The sequence below is a fragment of the Leptodactylus fuscus genome, chromosome 6, assembly GCF_031893055.1.
Source record: "Leptodactylus fuscus isolate aLepFus1 chromosome 6, aLepFus1.hap2, whole genome shotgun sequence".
Taxonomy (NCBI): domain Eukaryota; kingdom Metazoa; phylum Chordata; class Amphibia; order Anura; family Leptodactylidae; genus Leptodactylus; species Leptodactylus fuscus.
The window spans coordinates 15,798,514-15,815,040 of NC_134270.1; the positions used below are offsets into that span (position 1 = coordinate 15,798,514).

The following is a 16,527-nucleotide window of genomic DNA, read 5'->3' on the forward strand; positions in this document are numbered from 1 at the left end:
TACCAAAGAATTTGTGATTACAATGATTTTCAGGAAGAAACTGAGTATTATCTGACAGAATTGCAGGGGTGCCAATACTTTTGGCCAACACTGTATATACAATCTGCTCCTCCTGCTCTATAACCTGCTGCCATGTATAAGGTTATACTATCTGATATCTCCCACCTTGAGAACTAATGGATCATTCACATTATAACAGTCCAATCATCCTTTCTCCATATCTAATATTAGGGCCTCCTCATGCACATTAGATGCTTTGCTGCTTCCATTGAAACTGGGCAGTTCGGACTCCTGTAATGTAATGTCTGTGGCCAGTAGAAGATGACTACGTTTGATGGATCTCATTCGGGTCCTCTGTAGATAGACTTTCATTCTTCTCCAGGACATAAATAGTCTTTCATCAGGAACAGGAGCTGAACTGCCTGGAAGAAGTCGTCTCCAGAGCCGGGAGAGTCGCATGAATTCTCAAGTAGAATCTGCAGAAAAATCAAAATGAATTGTTTTCCTGCAGCTGATCCTCGAGGGTCTTGGATGCCATTTAATTGCACTTGGCAGATCTCAGATAGAGAGTAAAATGCAGGTGCTGAGCTGAATGTTTTATTGTACTCGTATCCCATAAATGTGTTGGAGGGCTAATAAAACATTTTACTGATCAGAACTGCCTAAGCCTCTGGAGAAGGAGCCTGGCTGTAGAATATATTGATCACAATTACATTTCTCCGCTGTTTAAAGACTGTAAAGAAGTATATCTTCCAGACCCCTGGAGACGAGCACTGTGTACTTGGTTGTGGTCTTCATGATATGAGATGTAAGAAGAAGAACATACATGATCACGTACATGTAGACAAGATAGTATGTTCTCATTGCAAGGACTTTATCAGGCCGAGTTCACATCTGTGTTGGTAATCCTTTCGGGGGAGTCCACATGGGAACCCCCCTCCAAACGGACACATTTGCAAGTGGTGTGCAGTGAAAGCACACGGACCCTATAGACTATAATGGGGTCCATGTGCTTGCTGCCAGATCTCCGCAGGGAACATGCGGACAGGAAAGTACTTCACAATTGTGCGGAGATCTCGCGGCAAGCACATGGACCCCATTATAATCTATGGGGTCCGTGTGCTTTCACTGCGTTCAGTATTCTTTTCAGGGGTTCCCCATACACACTCCTCGAATGGATTACCAAACACAGATGTGAACCAAGGGGCACATGAACATTTCTTTGTTGCATTACTGTTCATTTCACAGCCAGTAAAATCATGCAAATATTGCAAATATTAATATACAGTATGAGGTTATTCCCAGGGGCATGCAAAAAAGCACATAATGGATCAAACCGGTTTTGCCTTGGGTTATTCCTAAGACCCTAGTTCTGGTTGTCCCCTGGTATCTATCCTTTAAGCCCCGTCTAGGTTGCCAAATCTTGAAGTGGCCCTGGTGTTTGACCGGGACTATGGTACAATGCACGAAAGAATCAGGCAAGTCAAGATCAGGACCGGCAGCATAAGTACACAGTAAACAAGCCGGAGGTCAGGACCGGTAGAAAAGTTACTTAAATCTGAAAGAGCGAAAAATGGTTAACTTTTGTAATATATTCCTGTTGGGATGGAAGAACTTCCTACAGAGAGGTGCAGCACTTTAAAATGGCTCCAAAGCCAGCAGATATACTAAAATTGGGAGGACACAGGGAAGATTAGCATTGCCCCTGAGCAAGGATGACATGCAAATTCATAAAGCATTCCTTATTAAAAAAAGAAAATATTGCTCCAGCATGTCTTAGTCCCCATGTAGCATCCCCACGTCCATGTATTCCATGTATGTACTTAGTCTACTAGTGTCTCTTCTATCCTGGCAAGGTACCTTGGGTTGGACTTCCTCATTGTTGGGTTGGATTTCCTCATTGTTGGGTTGGACTTCCTCACTGTTGGATTGGATTTCCTCATTGTTGGGTTGGACTTCCTCACTGTTGGGTTGGATTTCCTCATTGTTGGGTTGGATTTCCTCATTGTTGGGTTGGATTTCCTCATTGTTGGGTTGGACTTCCTCATTGTTGGGTTGGATTTCCTCATTGTTGGGTTGGATTTCCTCATTGTTGGGTTGGACTTCCTCACTGTTGGGTTGGATTTCCTCATTGATGGGTTGGATTTCCTCATTGTTGGGTTGGATTTCCTCATTGTTGGGTTGGACTTCCTCATTGTTGGATTGGATTTCCTCATTGTTGGGTTGGACTTCCTCACTGTTGGGTTGGATTTCCTCATTGTTGGGTTGGATTTCCTCATTGTTGGGTTGGATTTCCTCATTGTTGGGTTGGACTTCCTCATTGTTGGGTTGGATTTCCTCATTGTTGGGTTGGATTTCCTCATTGTTGGGTTGGATTTCCTCATTGTTGGGTTGGACTTCCTCATTGTTGGGTTGGATTTCCTCATTGTTGGGTTGGATTTCCTCATTGTTGGGTTGGACTTCCTCATTGTTGGGTTGGATTTCCTCATTGTTGGGTTGGATTTCCTCATTGTTGGGTTGGACTTCCTCACTGTTGGGTTGGATTTCCTCATTGTTGGGTTGGATTTCCTCATTGTTGGGTTGGACTTCCTCATTGTTGGGTTGGATTTCCTCATTGTTGGGTTGGATTTCCTCATTGTTGGGTTGGACTTCCTCACTGTTGGATTGGATTTCCTCATTGTTGGGTTGGACTTCCTCACTGTTGGGTTGGATTTCCTCATTGTTGGGTTGGATTTCCTCATTGTTGGGTTGGATTTCCTCATTGTTGGGTTGGACTTCCTCATTGTTGGGTTGGATTTCCTCATTGTTGGGTTGGATTTCCTCATTGTTGGGTTGGACTTCCTCACTGTTGGGTTGGATTTCCTCATTGTTGGGTTGGATTTCCTCATTGTTGGGTTGGATTTCCTCATTGTTGGGTTGGGCTTCCTCATTGTTGGGTTGGATTTCCTCATTGTTGGGTTGGATTTCCTCATTGTTGGGTTGGACTTCCTCACTGTTGGGTTGGATTTCCTCATTGTTGGGTTGGATTTCCTCATTGTTGGGTTGGATTTCCTCATTGTTGGGTTGGACTTCCTCATTGTTGGGTTGGACTTCCTCATTGTTGGGTTGGACTTCCTCATTGTTGGGTTGGATTTCCTCATTGTTGGGTTGGATTTCCTCATTGTTGGGTTGGAATTCCTCATTGTTGGGTTGGATTTCCTCATTGTTGGGTTGGATTTCCTCATTGTTGGGTTGGATTTCCTCATTGTTGGGTTGGATTTCCTCATTGTTTGGTTTGATTTCCTCATTGATTGGTTGGATTTCCTCATTGTTGGATTGGACTTCCTCATTGTTTGGTTGGATTTCCTCATTGTTGGGTTGGACTTCCTCATTGTTGGGTTGGATTTCCTCATTGTTGGGTTGGATTTCCTCAACCCAGCTTGAGCATATAGGAAAGCTAGACATGTTTCACAGCGGGCCTTTTCAGCTAGAATAATGAAAGATTCCAATTGTTCAAGGGGTTTTTCCTAGGATATGTCACCAATATGTGATTAGTGTGGATCCAAAAAGTGGAACCCCCACATATCAGCTGGTAGAACAGGCCACAGAATTCAGGCAGCAGTCTTTTCACTGAATACTAGGCACGGTGCCATACAAATGGATGTGTTCTTCTATCCCTTCCTAGTGTGGCTTTCGACCTTCTCCCATGAGACTGCCATTTGGAGTGTGCGGGTCAATGCAACATTAGTATGCTATCTCCCCAAGTATAGAGACATACTGTAGCATAGCCTGCTTCCCTTCACTACTTTAGATCAATATCCTTTGATTCTTTCCTAGGATACAACCCGCACCGTGCAGTACAGGATTACAACAGACAATGGGATTGCTATGGGGCCAGTAGTAGGAACGAAGTCCAGCACCAAACCTTTGCTGACCTAGTCTTGCAGCCATCTTTATGGACCCAGTAGACATAGAACGTGTTCCTCTATTATCACAAATATCAGTTTGCACCAACATGCACAGATAACATGAATCCCTCAGGACAGGGTTAAATTGTTCCAAAACCATTGCCGAAGATGTGACCAAGGACACCGATAATGTTATTTTTGTTGCTAGGGGGACATAATCTTGTTTTGGTTGTTTTGTGCACTTGTTATTTTAAAGGAGAACATTATGAAGAAAATTGCAGCTTTTTAACCCAATTTGTATTTGCAGAGTTACCATTCTGGATTAATAAGTAGCGTATACTTCAGCAAACGTTATATATTCTGCCTATTGATTCCATTTCGCCTGGGCTCATGGTGTGTAATAGTCATAGATTATCTCAGCTCTTCTTTAGGAGTTCTTGTTCTTTCCAATGGTCTACATTCCCTTTGTATTAGCAAAGCGCGGCCAGGAGTGGAAGGAACAATTGTTTGTCTCCCTTTTGTACATCTATGATAGTCCTCCCATCTGTGCACAGCTTCGGGTTCAGGGGCTCCAACACAAAATTTTTAAGAGGTCACCCACCTACCATGTACTATCTACACTGTCTACCAATAAGTATATGGACACCCATGCAAATGAAGATCTCTGCGGTCGTGATGTACGTTACGTCTTCCGCCGTTAAATAGGAAACAGCATTGGCGTTAGTCACATGTAAGATGCCACGAAGTGCAGAGTTGTCCGATTTCGAGAAAGGGGTAATTGTGGGGTACCACAGAAATGGTTAATCCTTAAGGGACATAGCAAGAGAACTGAATTACCCAAAAGCGACAGTGGCCTATGGGATTACGAAGTGGAAGGTGAACGGTGATCATGACATTAGATTTCAGGAAAACGTGATATTGATCTGTAGGGTTATACCTTCCAGGAGGTAGAGCTAGAGCACATAGAGATGGCTGAGGGTTCTTGTGCACAAACGTGAGCACCAACTGTATGTCAGTCCATGTATAATGGGGCTGCTTTTAATAGACACAATGGTGATTTGATTGTCTTTGTAGAATGGGAGGAAATCCACGCAATCATGGGGAAAACATACAAACTCCTTGCAGATGTTGTTCCTGGCGGGATTCGAACCCAGGACTCCAGTGCTGCAAGGGTGCAGTGACACTGTGTTGCCCCCCCTAAGGGCTCGTTCACATCAGCGTTGTGAACTCCGTAGTTCAGGTTTCCGTTTCCTGCCTAAAACAGAGCAGGAGATGGAAACCTGCAGGAGTCTTTCTCACCTATTCATTTGAAAGAGATGTCCGGCCGTGAGCGGCGGTGAGCGTTTTAGGCTCTCCGCCGCGAAACCGGGTTTTATAATCTGGACACAGAGTCGGACATGCAGTACTCTGTGTCCGGATAAAAAAATCCGGTTTCGCGGCGGAGAGCATAAAACGCTCACCGCCGCTCATGGCCGGACCCGGTCTGGCATGCAGAAGACGGAAAGCACAGAACGGACAGATGAACGCAGGTGTGAACCTAGCGTCAATAGTAATTGTTGCCACCTCATGGTGTCAATGATGTCAACTTTTTCCCATCCTCAATAAGTCACATGATTACTGTCGGACCTCCTTCTGGTAGCATGGGTTGCTATGCAAATTAGAAGTCTTTTTGTTGAGTGTGTTGGTTTAGGGTGACGTTGTGTCCCCTTATCTACTTGGCCCCCTATGAAAATGCTGTGTATACAAAACTGCAACCATCTTGTGTCCAAAGCCAAAGGTTAAAGAGGTTGTCTAGTAAAGAGGTCTTTGGGCCCCCTTAGGATACGGGATCAAGTACCTTTGTTACCTTTGTACCCCATATCGCTATGTCCCTCCCCATGTTCTGCCTCATCTTCTCTGTCCCCCTGCTCCTCCTCCTCTTGCACTCACATAATCTGCCCCTATAGCCCTCCTCTCTCTATATCGCCCATAGTTCTCCTGTCTCTAACACTTCAGTCCCGATGCCGCCATTACCTTCCACAATGTTATCAGCAGCACCTTTGGTAACATCATCCTCACAGTCTAAGGTTCTGTAAGGTCCATTTTGGTATTTGATCTGCATTGTTTTGCAGAAACAGGGACTAGACATGGGTACAGGGACTAGACAAGGGCGACCACATTAGCAATAGCATATATCTATCAGCTGTGAGCAGGAGATCTCAATACCTACCAAGAACTACCACATGTATCATGATAGCTGACTATGTCCCCCACCTCTGCAAAAATTTCTGCTTGTTATATCTACATGCTGTGACCCCCCCTCCTCGTGTCCTACAACCAAGTCAGCTGTATTATTATTATTATTATTATTATTATTATTAACATCACTCCGCACAGAGAACTAAATGATCCTGCAGTATGTCTGTGTTTCTTTCTTTTTTAGTTGCTATGATTCCTAGGATTTCTCTGCCATGAGCTTGTATGTGTTTCTCTCCTGTTATATACTACTGTACCATCTATGAAACTGTATCACTGAAATTTCCCCATTGTGGGACTATTAAAGGAATATCTTATCTTATCTTATTGAGATTGTACTGCAATGACTGCCTTGTATAGCTTAATGTTGGGCTGTTGCTTTAGGGTGACATTGTGTCCCCTTATCTACTTGGCCCCATGCGCAACTGCTGTGTATACAAAACTGCAACCACCTTGTGTACAAAGCCAAAGGTTAAAGAGGTTGTCCAGTAAAGAGGTCTTTGGGCCCCATTAGGCTACGGGGTCAAGTACCTTTGCTACCTTTGCACCCCATATTGCTATGTCCCTGCCTGATCCTCTCTCCTTCCCATGCCGGGACTTGCCATGTTGGATTGGTTCCCTGGACTAATCCCTGGCCTCCGCAGTCTCTGGGGAGGGACCGATGATGTCACATAAGTCACCGATTTCTTCTCCTCCATTCCTAAGTCCAGTGAATGGTCTCAGCCGTCACACGAGCTTCTCGGATTCCAGTCCATTGAGTTCCAGCCTAAGAGAGAACCGGGATGTGGACTGAAAAATGGAGGTCAATATTTCTGATTTTGTTTTACCCCCACCCCCGCTGAGCTTTCCCTAAATCTTTAACGTCGTAGAATGAATTTGAGTCGCAGTATTCAAAAAAGTAAAACATAAAATCCCATAAACCACTACAAAAAAAATATAACGCGGCGTAAATCATTTTTTAATCAGTCCAATTAATCGCAATTCCTCGCAACGTCTCTTCCAGCTCCGAAGCTTCAGCCTGATATTCTTTTCAGCAATTGACATCATTTCTTAGAAAGCAAATCCCTGATGCCGTCTAATCCGATAGACAGATACAGCGCCTATAAACATGTATAGAGAGATACGCTGTATACCTATGGAGGTTGTGATGCCTGACCCGCTCCATAGGGATACATGGATTGTTCCAGCACAACAGTGCGGCTCCTTCTTCTTGCAGATGTCCCATAGCTATAGACACGGCTGCCGTCTGTGTTGCTATGATGACACTTGTAAGAGCGGTTTGACACTGAAGACATGAATAGAGCTTAAGCTTGCACCATGCATAGCCGGACATCATTACTGGGATTAGTGCTGTTCTACTCGCCATCCCCTGTAATGACTGCAGCACTATAGTAAGAGCAGGGCACTTTTCTCACTGGGTTCCTTATCTTGCTCTCTGCTGCATCTTGAGTGAGCTGGCCAATTGTCTCAGCAGCAGCAGCAGCAGCGGTGGCGGTGGCGGTGGCGGCATCATCTGCACCACTACTCTCTGCTGTAACAGGTTGCCTTTCTGTTGCAGAGATGCTCAGAGCTTGGTGAAATGTTGGGAACTAAGCTTGTCTCTCTCTTCAATGTTCACACAGCATAGAAGAAGCCGAGGTGATTGTGTCTGGAGCCGAAGAAGCTGAAGGCGGTGTGACTTATTGAATGAAGTCTTTGGAGCATCCCCTGCAGACACTTCCCATCTCCTACTGCATAGTGTGAAGTGGTGAGTGCACACAAACAGCTGGCGTTGTCACCTTAACTACTTGGACCGAGACTTTGTTACATTTCAGGGGTATTTTGGAGCTTTTTGTATCAACCAATAAGTAAATATTTATTGTGCAACAATGTACTTTGTATATGTGGTATTGATAGTTGTAGTTGTCTAGGCGTGTATCCATGTGTTTGTTCCTGTGTGTATATGTTTGTGTTTCCTTGTGTGTGTATATGTGTATTTGTTCCTGTGGGTATATATATTTGTGTGTGTTTATTTTTTTTTTTGTGTGTGTGTGTATATGTATGTTTGTTTGTATAGGTATATAGGTGTGTATGTATTTGGTGATATATATACATATATATATATATATATATATATATATATATATATATATATGTATGTATTTGTTCATATGTTTAAATGTGTGTTTGTTCTTATGTGTATACATGTGTATGTTTGTTTATGACTATACATGTGTGTATATATGTGTGTGTTCACTTAGGTGTATATGTGTGTATGTACTTGTTGATATGTGTGTGTATTTGGTGATATGCGTATATACAGTATATGTGTAAGTATTTGGGGATATGTGTGTATATTTGTGTATGTATTTGGTGATATTTGTATATTTCTGTATGTATTTGGTGATATGTGTGTGTGTGTGTGTGTGTGTAAACATATATATATATATATATATATATATATATATATATATATATATATATATATATATTTGTTCATATGTCTAAGTGTATGTGTTTGTTCATGTGTGTATACATGTATATGTCTAAGTCTATACATACAGTATATATACTCTTGTTGTATCTCCCTTACAGTCAGTGTTCCTCCCTCCAGCACTCCACTAGTTAACCTTATATCACTACTTTGGGGTGCACTACAGATACTACAATAGATAAATATATCTGTAACATCACTCAGCAGATATTGTACCGTAATAATCTCACCCTCAGGTCTTCGACTCCGCGAAGAACAAAACATGATTTGCAAACTATTGGACCAGAACAGGTTACAACAGCTGGAGGTAGAGGACACGATACTGCGCAGGTTCACATGTACACCCCGCACATCCCTTTAAGAACCCTACGTACAGTACAATATTCTGTAGTCGCCCTTTCAGTTGTTTTCTGTGCAGGGTAATTGTAGTGTTTTTTTCTATGATGTATTCCCTGTTTTGTTATTAGATAAGTCTCTGCCCCGTGGCGCACCAATGGCTATGCAGATACATTACGTATACAACACGGAGAGTCTTAGCAAACTCCTTAGGTGTTCTATGTATCAGTCGGGGGAATTCAGTGGCTTATTGTGTTTTTAGCTTTTGGCGGTTTATATAGGCGCAGAGTGGTGTGCAAAAGTTTTAGGCATGAAAATGCATGAGATATGTCTTGCCTTGGGTTGTTAGAGAATGCTGGGAGTTGTAGTTTCCAAACTCCTTGACCATAGCGATACCTATAGAATGTTTTATCCAACTCTAGTTTTGTAGAGAAGACAAACATTGTTGCTTTTGTTGAGTGTGAAGATGAACATTTATGGGATTCCTATACAGTCATATCTATGTTTGATATTCAGTGACTAGGGCTACATACGGTGACTTTGACTATATGGCGGTGTCCTCATCGTATGTTATGAATGTGACTGCGGTAGTGTTACACACACAATATGACGTGAGGTTTTCTGGTGACTGGCGAGCCACATCGAGAACTCATTGACTTCACTACTCGGCTCAACATTGCGTTGTGTCTGGATCTAAGTCGCCATGTTGTCTTAGCCTAAAGTATATGGCAATGATTAAGTATGTGAATAACACACTACTTGTCTTCTGAAGGTTACAAGAGGTAACCTACAACACCAACAACCTCTACGACTTCACCAATGCCTGTGGAATTTTTGGACACAACCTTAATGTCCGATAGGATATTATTGTGTCCGTAACATCGATGTCGATCTTTACGGCGGGCCGTCCATTGGTATCCACTTGCGTCCATTTTTTGTATCCATTAAATGAATCGAACCTAACATGGTATTACCAGTGGACCAGCCAAGCTTCATTCACATTTGTTGGTAGCAAGGGCCCACCAGTAGTACTGAGCGACCGGGATCGGGAAAGATCAGCAATCAAGCAAATTTCATGATCGGGATCAGCTGGAAAATGATCGAAAATCGGTTTTTAAAAAGGATCCTGAAATCTCAAGACCGGCTCAACCCTACCCACCAGTGAATTCATTCTATTGGCCGATTACACAGCTAAATGCAAATATTATTCCGCCTCCCATGTTTTCAGTATTACCCTGCTACTTAGACCTTGCCTTAGTTTAGGGCCCTCATAGCCCTGTGATTGGTGATGGGCCCACAGTGACAGTACGGAGATGGGGCTCTGGTCATCCTGCTCTGTATCACGCTGTTATCTCAGTCATCCAATGCATCGACATAAAAATCTGAGTAGTTTGTTAAACGTCCTACCCAATCTATTATGTGAGCACATAGGCTTTGTGTGATGCCGCAGTGCAGTGACAGTGTTGTTCCAAGCACACTCTTGAAGTGTGTGTGTGTGTTCCATAGTGTACATTCCATAATGTGCGTTCTATAGTGTGCATTCCATAGTGTACGTTCCATAGTGCATGTTCCATAGTGTGCACTCCATACTGTATATTCCATATTGTCAATTCGATAGTGTACGTTCCATACTGTGAGTTCCATAGTGTACATTCCACAGTGTGGTTTCCATAGTGGGTGCTTCATAGTCGCTCACTCAGTTAAATTGAACTAATTTGAACACCAGAACCAGCATATCACCCCAGCCCTGCAGATAGATAGGTTACTGTCACCAGAACCAGCATATAACCCCAGCCCTGCAGATAGATAGTAGATAGGTTACTATCACCAGACCCAGCATATCATCCCAGCCCTGCAGATAGATAGGTTACTGTCACCAGAACCAGCATATCACCCCAGTCCTGCAGATAGATAGGTTACTGTCACCAGAACCAGCATATCACCCCAGCCCTGCAGATAGATAGGTTACTGTCACCAGAACCAGCATATCACCCCAGCCCTGCAGATAGATAGGTTAGTGTCACCAGAACCAGCATATCACCCCAGTCCTGCAGATAGATAGGTTACTGTCACCAGACCCAGCATATCACCCCAGCCCTGCAGATAGATAGGTTACTGTCACCAGACCCCAGCATATCACCCCAGCCCTGCAGATAGATAGGTTAGTGTCACCAGACCCAGCATATCACCCCAGTCCTGCAGATAGATAGGTTACTGTCACCAGAACCAGCATATCACCCCAGCCCTGCAGATAGATAGGTTACTGTCACCAGACCCCAGCATATCACCCCAGCCCTGCAGATAGATAGGTTAGTGTCACCAGACCCAGCATATCACCCCAGTCCTGCAGATAGATAGGTTACTGTCACCAGAACCAGCATATCACCCCAGCCCTGCAGATAGATAGGTTAGTGTCACCAGAACCAGCATATCACCCCAGTCCTGCAGATAGATAGGTTACTGTCACCAGAACCAGCATATCATCCCAGCCCTGCAGATAGATAGGTTAGTGTCACCAGAACCAGCATATCACCCCAGTCCTGCAGATAGATAGGTTACTGTCACCAGACCCAGCATATCACCCCAGCCCTGCAGATAGATAGGTTACTGTCACCAGACCCCAGCATATCACCCCAGCCCTGCAGATAGATAGGTTAGTGTCACCAGACCCAGCATATCACCCCAGTCCTGCAGATAGATAGGTTACTGTCACCAGAACCAGCATATCACCCCAGCCCTGCAGATAGATAGGTTAGTGTCACCAGAACCAGCATATCACCCCAGTCCTGCAGATAGATAGGTTACTGTCACCAGAACCAGCATATCATCCCAGCCCTGCAGATAGATAGGTTAGTGTCACCAGACCCAGCATATCACCCAGCCCTGCAGATAGATAGGTTAGTGTCACCAGAACCAGCATATCACCCCAGCCCTGCAGATAGATAGGTTACTGTCACCAGAACCAGCATATCACCCAGCCCTGCAGATAGATAGGATACTGTCACCAGAACCAGCATATCACCCCAGCCCTGCAGATAGATAGGTTAGTGTCACCAGAACCAGTATATCACCCCAGCCCTGCAGATAGATAGGTTACTGTCACCAGACCCAGCATATCACTCCAGCCCTGCAGATAGATAGGTTACTGTCACCAGAGCCAGTATATCACCCCAGCCCTGCAGATAGATAGGTTACTGTCACCAGAACCAGCATATCACCCCAGTCCTGCAGATAGATAGGTTACTGTCACCAGAACCAGCATATCACCCCAGCCCTGCAGATAGATAGGTTAGTGTCACCAGACCCAGCATATCACCCAGCCCTGCAGATAGATAGGTTAGTGTCACCAGAACCAGCATATCACCCCAGCCCTGCAGATAGATAGGTTACTGTCACCAGACCCAGCATATCACCCAGCCCTGCAGATAGATAGGTTACTGTCACCAGAACCAGCATATCACCCCAGCCCTGCAGATAGATAGGTTAGTGTCACCAGAACCAGTATATCACCCCAGCCCTGCAGATAGATAGGTTACTGTCACCAGAACCATCATATCACCCAGCCCTGCAGATAGATAGGTTAGTGTCACCAGACCCAGTATATCACCCCAGCCCTGCAGATAGATAGGTTAGATTGACCAGAACCAGCATATCACCCCAGCCCTGCAGATAGATAGGTTAGTGTCACCAGAACCAGCATATCACCCAGCCCTGCAGATAGATAGGTTACTGTCACCAGAACCAGTATATCACCCCAGTCCTGCAGATAGATAGGTTACTGTCACCAGAACCATCATATCACCCAGCCCTGCAGATAGATAGGTTAGTGTCACCAGACCCAGTATATCACCCCAGCCCTGCAGATAGATAGGTTAGTGTCACCAGAACCAGTATATCACCCCAGCCCTGCAGATAGATAGGTTACTGTCACCAGAACCATCATATCACCCATCCCTGCAGATAGATAGGTTAGTGTCACCAGACCCAGCATATCACCCCAGCCCTGCAGATAGATAGGTTACTGTCACCAGAACCAGTATATCACCCCAGTCCTGCAGATAGATAGGTTAGTGTCACCAGACCCAGTATATCACCGCAGCCCTGCAGATAGGTAGGTTACTGTCACCAGAACCATCATATCACCCAGCCCTGCAGATAGATAGGTTAGTGTCACCAGAACCAACATATCACCCCAGTCCTGCAGATAGATAAGTTAGTGTCACCAGACCCAGCATATCACCCCAGCCCTGCAGATAGATAGGTTACTGTCACCAGAACCAGTATATCACCCCAGTCCTGCAGATAGATAGGTTACTGTCACCAGACCCAGTATATCACCGCAGCCCTGCAGATAGGTAGGTTACTGTCACCAGAACCATCATATCACCCAGCCCTGCAGATAGATAGGTTAGTGTCACCAGAACCAGCATATCACCCCAGTCCTGCAGATAGATAAGTTAGTGTCACCAGACCCAGCATATCACCCCAGCCCTGCAGATAGATAGGTTACTGTCACCTGGACCAGCATATCACCCCAGCCCTGCAGATAGATAAGGTAGTGTCACCAGAACCAGCATATCACCCCACCCCTGCAGATAGATAGGTTAGTGTCGCCAGAACCAGCATATCACCCCAGTCCTGCAGATAGATAGGTTACTGTCACCAGAACCAGCATATCACCCCAGCCCTGCAGATAGATAGGTTAGTGTCACCAGAACCAGCATATCACCCCAGCCCTGCAGATAGATAGGTTAGTGTCACCAGAACCAGCATATCACCCCAGCCCTGCAGATAGATAGGTTACTGTCACCAGAACCAGCATATCACCCCAGCCCTGCAGATAGATAGGTTACTGTCACCAGAACCAGCATATCACCCCCAGCCCTGCAGATAGATAGGTTAGTGTCACCAGAACCAGCATATCACCCCAGCCCTGCAGATAGATAGGTTAGTGTCACCAGAATAAGTATATAACCCCAGCCCTGCAGATAGGTTAGGGTCCCCTGAGTCAAACAGTCTTTTCCTCTTGTAAATCGCTGCCTCTGTTGCTGAGATGTCTCTAGTTTTGTCAGTATTCTGGCTTCTGGTGACAGATGTGCCTTACTAAGCAGTCAATTAATAGATTATTGTAAGAGATCCCAAATATCCCGAGAAACACCGCATGGCCAGAGTCGTTTGTATGACATACAGGCTGGATGTACATGTTTTGGTCATATATGAGCCTCTGTCTGAAATCGTGTCTTGTCTTGATCCCATATTTTTTATGCCAGTGACTTTGTAACTGTGACAACAGACTATCACACCTGAGTGCACAAATAGAACGTCTGGAGATCCGTCACATTGGATCTCTGTCACCTGCTAAGGCTCCGGCTAGGCAGAGATATTTAGTAGTAACGTACTTGTGTCCTTCCGAACCAATCCTCTTGGCTGGAGATATCCTGAGATAAGCGTGACTCCTGACAAAGCCCAACGCAGCAGGGTTCCTAAAATGTTATATAGGGGTCATATCAGACGACCTTTCTGTTTGATTCTGGCAGCCTAATCTCATGTCTATATACCCCGGACAACGCAAAGAGACATTTTGCTCCCCCCCCCAACTCTTAGCTCTTATGCATTCCATATCATGTCGCTGGGGTCCCCAGGAGGGCAGAAGGGGAGCAGGAATGGGGATCGGTAAGTAAGGCGAACCCCAACAAACATTGCTATCATTTCAGACCCCAGAGAATAAAGCGTGGAGGTCTAAGGAAGATGAGGAAACATAAAAACAGTGTTACTCACCTCTCCTGTGCTTCCGCAGTCTCTTGGCAGTCTTCTGGCCTCTTATGCGTTGCAACGCTGACCTGGCTCATGTGACATCTGTGCCAACACTGAAGTGGGCCAAAAGTAGTAGGGAGTGCGCCGTAGCCCAGGAGAGATAAGTAACATTGTTTTTATGTTTGTCACCTTCCAAGATCTACAATCATTAGAGAGTATAATAATTGTTCATGGGTGGTCCACTATGGGGCATAATACTGTGTGCAGGAGCCACTATGGGACATAATACTGTGTGCAGGGGCCACTATGGGACATAATACTGTGTGCAGGGGCCACTATGGGGCATAATACTGTGTGCAGGGGCCACTATGGGGCATAATACTGTGTGCAGGGGACACTATGGGGCATAATACTGTGTGCAGGGGCCAGTCTGGGACATAATACTGTGTGCTGGGGCCACTATGGGGCATAATACTGTGTGCAGGGGCCACTATGGGGCATAATACTGTGTGCAGGGGCCAGTCTGGGACATAATACTGTGTGCAGGGGCCACTATGGGACATAATACTGTGTGCAGGAGCCACTATGGGACATAATACTGTGTGCAGGAGCCACTATGGGGCATAATACTGTGTGCAGGGGCCACTATGGGACATAATACTGTGTGCAGGAGCCACTATGGGGCATAATACTGTGTGCAGGGGCCACTATGGGGCATAATACTGTGTGCAGGGGCCAGTCTGGGACATAATACTGTGTGCAGGGGCTACTATGGGGGATAATACTTTGTGTAGGGGCCACTATGGGGCATAATACTGTGTGCAGGGGCCACTATGGGGGATAATACTGTGTGCAGGGGCCACTCTGGGACATAATACTGTGTTAAGAGGCCACTATGGGGCATAATACTGTGTGCAGGGGCCACTATGGGACATAATACTGTGCAGGGGCCACTATGGGGTATAATACTGTGTGCAGGGGCCACAAAGAGACATAATACTGTGTGCAGGGGTCACTATGGGACATAATACTGTGTGCAGGGACCACTATGGGGGATAATACTGTGTGCAGGGGCCACTATGGGGCATAATACTGTGTGCAGGGGCCACTATGGGACATAATACTGTGTATAGGGGCCACTAAGGGACATAATACTTTGTACTGGGGCCACTATGGGGGATAATACTGTGTGCAGGGGCCACTATGGGACATAATACTGTGCAGGGGCCACTATGGGGTATAATACTGTCTGCAGGGGCCACTATGGGATATAATACTGTGTGCAGGGGCCACTAAGGGACATAATACTGTGTGCAGGGGCCACTATGGGGCATAATACTGTGTACAGGGGCCACTAAGGGACATAATACTGTGTACAGGGGCCACTATGGGGTATAATACTGTGTGCAGGGGCCACTATGGGGGATAATACTGTGTGCAGGGGCCACTAAGGGACATAATACTGTGTACAGGGGCCAATATGGGGTATAATACTGTGTGCAGGGGCCACTATGGGGTATAATACTGTGTGCAGGGGCCACTATGGGGTATAGTACTGTGTGCAGGGGCCACTATGGGGGATAATACTGTCTGCAGGCATCACGGTGGGACATAATACTGTGTACAGGGGCCACTATGGGACATAATACTGTGTGCAGGGGCCACTATGGGGGATAATACTGTGTTAAGAGGCCACTATGGGGCATAATACTATGTGCAGGGGACACGGTGTGGACATAATTCTGTTTGCAGGGGTCACAGTGGGACATAATACTGTGTGCAGTGGCCACAGTAGGACATTATACCGTGTTGAAGGGCCACTATGGGACATTATATTGTCTG

The 16,527-nt window shown here is 45.4% G+C and overlaps 1 protein-coding gene and 1 non-coding gene across 2 annotated transcripts in view; both read left to right on the forward strand.

Moving 5' to 3' along the window:
* Nucleotides 1-1,644: 1,644 nt before the first annotated feature.
* LOC142211036 (U6 spliceosomal RNA) lies at nucleotides 1,645-1,750 on the forward strand. Its single transcript, XR_012717135.1, has one exon. It is a non-coding gene; the product is annotated as a U6 spliceosomal RNA (small nuclear RNA).
* A 6,019-nt stretch (nucleotides 1,751-7,769) lies between these two features.
* ANKFN1 (ankyrin repeat and fibronectin type III domain containing 1) overlaps nucleotides 7,770-16,527 on the forward strand; it is a 265,159-nt gene continuing 256,401 nt past the window's right edge. The window contains exon 1 of the mRNA XM_075279403.1: nucleotides 7,770-7,869. The gene's annotated coding sequence lies outside the window, so the exon portion shown is untranslated. The remainder of the gene's footprint in view (nucleotides 7,870-16,527) is intronic.